The sequence below is a fragment of the Arvicola amphibius genome, chromosome 9 (genome assembly GCF_903992535.2).
Source record: "Arvicola amphibius chromosome 9, mArvAmp1.2, whole genome shotgun sequence".
Classification (NCBI taxonomy): Eukaryota; Metazoa; Chordata; class Mammalia; order Rodentia; family Cricetidae; genus Arvicola; species Arvicola amphibius.
This window is the reverse complement of record NC_052055.2, coordinates 79,228,404-79,232,937: the sequence shown is the minus strand read 5'-3', so window position 1 is coordinate 79,232,937 and position 4,534 is coordinate 79,228,404. Positions and strand designations below refer to the sequence as shown.

General features: G+C 44.6%; 1 long non-coding RNA gene across 1 annotated transcript; it reads left to right on the top strand.

Moving 5' to 3' along the window:
* The first annotated feature begins 397 nt into the window (after positions 1-397).
* Positions 398-4,043, top strand: LOC119822250. The gene is made up of 3 exons (XR_005286758.1): positions 398-481; positions 3,185-3,319; positions 3,937-4,043. It is a non-coding gene; the product is annotated as an uncharacterized LOC119822250 (long non-coding RNA).
* Positions 4,044-4,534: the final 491 nt, after the last annotated feature.

Genomic DNA, 4,534 nt, shown 5'->3' with positions numbered 1-4,534 from the left:
GGTTGCATGGGTGTTTTGTTCCTTGGTTTCTCTTTCCTCGATACATTTTCAGAGGGTGGTGGGTGTGTGTTTTCTGTTTTACTGCTCTGCTTGACTTGTGTGTTAAAGGGGCAGGTGTGGGGGGATGCTTGTTGGTGTTAACCCACAGGAGGTGTGGACATTAATCCACAGGAGGTGTGGACAGTGGAGAAGGGAAAGCCGCAGCTTGTTTTCTGTTGCAGTGCGAAGGGAGAGCCCAAGAGCTGGGCAGAGTGTAACAAACGAACAGCCCACTATTTTGGGTGCCGGGATTATAAGCACCTCCCTGGTGGTCACCACTGCTCCTAACATCCCGCTGCCCCATGGACCACTCAGTGCACCTCTGATGTTCCTACTCTGTTGCAGGTTATGGGAGACTGAGAAGAGCGGAGGATGATGTGGAACCCAGGCTCTTGTGTAGATGCTCTTCTGAGACCTCTGCCTTCGGTTTTCCAGCGCTCATGTAAGTCCGTGATGCCTTTTGTGGTTGACGATGAAGCAGCTCCAGAAGCCTGTGTGAACACTTCATTGCCGTCTGGTGGCTCTGTTTGGAAGGTTATGTATCTTTTGAGAGATGGAACCTTGCGGAAGTTACAGGTCCTGGGCTTTGCGATTTTATTGTCCCAGTTGCTGATCCCTGCTTCCGTGTCCCCACCCACTACCCCCACAAGATGTCTCAGTATGAATGCATGTTTAGCCAACTTTCTACTATTTCTTTCTGTAGCATGATTAATTAAACACCCAGAGACAGATATTGGGGTTTAACTTAAAGATCATAAAAGCTAAGCAGTCAAGGCACTAGAGAGCTCTTAACTATGAAATTCTCAGAATGGGAGAGAGTTCCTGTCTTTACTGCCTATATTCTTCTCTAGTGCTGGGGTGAAAGGCATGTTCCACCATTGTCTGGCCTATTCTGATCTCCAGGCAAGCTTTATTTATTAAAATATGAGTGAAACATCACTACATTTCCCTTTTTTGTCTAAAATAAAAAAGAAGGCTATAATTAATATAAGAAAAACTATTTACAAGAAGTACAATAAGTATATACAATATATACAGGCAGTAAATACATCAACTATGTCTAGTCCATGTGCATTTGACAAATTCAGAGGAAGTACTCCGTATCAGTCCTATCTTGTTGAGTCCAAAGTCTTGTACCTAATTTACTGTCTATCATAACTTTATGTCTGTGCCTGTTAAACAAGAAAATCTATAACTATAGCTTTCTTGACTTCAACTCACTCAGAGACCCAAGAAGGAAATATTATTAACTGAGTAAGTAAGAAGTGCGAGCAAGCGATTTCTAAATTGTGAGAAATGACAGAAACAGATGTCCCAACCCAGAGTTCCTCTGCAGCATAGGGGCATCCATCTTCAGCCAACAGAGCTAGCATATCTGACAGTTTTTTTTTTCCTGTGAAGCAGAATATTCTGAAGGGCTGTCCCTCCTTGTCTCTATTTTGAATCCTGCTTGTCCAATTAGGATAGCATACTGTTAACAGTTGAGGGAAGGATGTTTTCTTGCCCAGTGGATTATTTTGACACAAAGAGGGTAATCGGGGTTTATTTCCCAGCAGTCTTCACAACAGCCTTAGAAGGCAACAGACTGAAGGATGGGGGAGGGAGTCAGCTGGAAGAAATGCTGGCCAGCTGGAAGAGAAGCTGGATATCTGGAAGAGAAGCTGGACAGCTAGAGGAGAAGCTCAGAAGCTTCTCTATTTTCTTGTTAACTTCTGAGCAGCAGTGGGGAGAGGGCAAACAATCACCTGCACTAGCCATGCAGGACTGAAGAAAAATTCCAAGTTCACCTTCAGGCACATCTAGGAAGTCATGGCCCCTGTTGGCCTCCTCTCCTCCTTCTTTCCTTACTTCTTGATCTCTCTCCCCAGACTTCTATTTATTCTTCCTGCCCACCAGCCCCACCTGTCCCTTCTCCTGCATAGCTATTAGTCATTCAGGTCTTTATTAGATCAATCAGGTGATTTAGACAGGCAAAGTAATAACAACTTCACGGAGTTAAACAAATGCAACTTAAAAGAATGGAGCACATCTTTGCATCATTAAACAAATGTTCCTCAACATAAACAAATATAACCCATTGTAAAATAATATTCTACAACAGGATCTGAGGTCTCAGTAAGACAAAGATGTCCCCATTGTTCCTCAGTTTGTAGGAATGTGCCCCATTGGCTGAAGTCAAATAAGCAGTAGACAATTGTGCCAGCACCCAGAGCATTCCTGCAAGCCCCATCATGCACCAGGGCGCTAAATGTTCCTAAATGATACCACCCTCTGAGTCACTCCAGCTTGGGAAAGTACCTTGGGAGTCTTTATACTCTCATATTCCAACACTATTTTTTGTCGTGCTTGAGGGTGTGTGTGCCTGCATGTGTGTATGCCTGCACGTGTGTATGTGTGTGTGAGAGAGAGTACCTGCATCTGTGTGTGTGTGTGTGTGTATATGTGTGTGTGTCTGCATGTATGTGTGTGTGTACGCACCTGCATCTGTGTGTGTATATGTGTGTGTGGACACCTGCATCTGTGTGTGTGTGTATGTGTGTGTGTGCCTGCATGCACGGCAGGGGCACTTGTTACATTTCTCCTTGCTGTGACAAAATGCCAGAGGGAGAAACCTGAGGAAGGAGGTTTACTTCAGCTCACAGTTCAAGGCTGCAGTTCATCATGAGGGGGAAGCACAGCTCCAAGTGTAGCTGAAGATTTCTCTCCTGCCAGCCTGTTCTCAAATACCGGGAAGGGTCTCCCAAAAAATTGACTTGGAGGCTTAATATAAATTATAAATACTTGGCCAATAGTTCAGGCTTATTAAGAAATAGCTTTTACATTTTAAGTTAACCCATATAACTTATTTATATTCTGCCATATGTCAGTACACTTACTAGAATGGCACATTCATCTCCTGCTCTCTTTCCATTTGCTGGCAATTTCTGACTCCACTTTTCTACTTCCATCTCCCTTAGTTTCGTTGTCCTGCCTGGCTACTAGTCAATCAGCATCTTATTAAATCAATTCAAGTGACAAATATTTACAATGTACAAGAGGCTTATTCCACAGCAGGAAAGAGCTTCAGGCAGCTGGTCACATTGCATCTGTTGTTAGGATCAGAGACATGGATGCTGGTCCTCCATTATTTCTCCTTTTTTTTCAGCTCAGGTCTCCAGTTCATGACTGCTGCTGCAGACATTTTCAGTGGGGTTTTTACCTGCCAATCAACCCAATAAGAACTCCCTCACAAGCATGCCTGAGGCTTGTCTACCAGGTGATTCTAAAGGAAATAAACCAGGTAGGTCAAGGAACAGCCTGGCTTATTTCTCATTCCTTGCCATCTTATTTTTGAGACAGGGTCTCTCATTGAGCCTGGATTTCACAGATTTGTCTAGACTGGCTGGCTGGTGAGCTGCAGGGACTTACCTGTTTCCACTCCCCGGTGCTGGGGTTACAGATGCACACCTCCACGCCTGGCTTCTTTCAAGGATGCTGGGGGTAGAACTCTGGGCCTCATGCTTATGCCGCAAGAGTTCCTATTCACTGAGCCACATCTCCAGAAAACATTTCGGTTTTCGATGACGTACTGCCTTGGTTAGGAGTTCTGTGGCTGTGATGGAACACCATGACCACAGTAACTACGGGAAGAAAGGAATTGTTTGACTTACACTGCCCCCTTGTGGTTCATCACCGAAGAAAGTCAGAACAGGGATTCAAGCAGGGCAGTATGTGGGGCAGAAACTGATGCAGAGGCATAGAAGGGTGCTGCTTACTCTTTTGCTCCTTATAGCATGCTCAGTTTGCTTTTTCATTGAACCCAGAACCACAAGCCCAATCACCCACAATCGGCTAGTACCCCCTTATAAAACTTAATTTTAAAATGCCTTAAATCTTACAGAGATTTCCTCTTTACAGATAACTCTAGCTTGTATCATGTTGACATAAAACTATACAGCACACATGCTAAGCAGAAGCTAAACCTTCAAAGTCCCTGAAGATCTTTCTAGTGGAGATACTCAAGGTAAGGGAGGGGTGGACAATAGATTGACTACAGGAAGGATTGCAATTAGAGATATGACGCAAACACATACACACACATACAAATACATAGACACTCAGAGCCTTGTCTTGCTTCATCACAGACAGGTTGATAAGAGGCGCGTACAGAGAACATGAGGCTTTGACATCTATGGCTAGAATACATGAATGTGGGTTTGTCTAGAATGGCACAGTGGGTCACATACATCCCAGCCGTCACTGTGCCACTCTGACCACAGCCCTGGAGGCAGAACACAGCCACAGTGCATATGCAGCCGCACAGATACACAGACAGCTCACATGCTCGGTCTCTTCTCAGGTAACAGCTGACTAAACTGCAGCCTGACACTGAATGAGAGGCCCGTGCTCTCAGAAACCTGCAGAACCTCGTTAAGGACATCTATAGGTTCCATCTTTAGACAGAGACACCTCAAGTTCCTTAACTTGTGGGAACACTGAAAACTCTGCCTGTTAC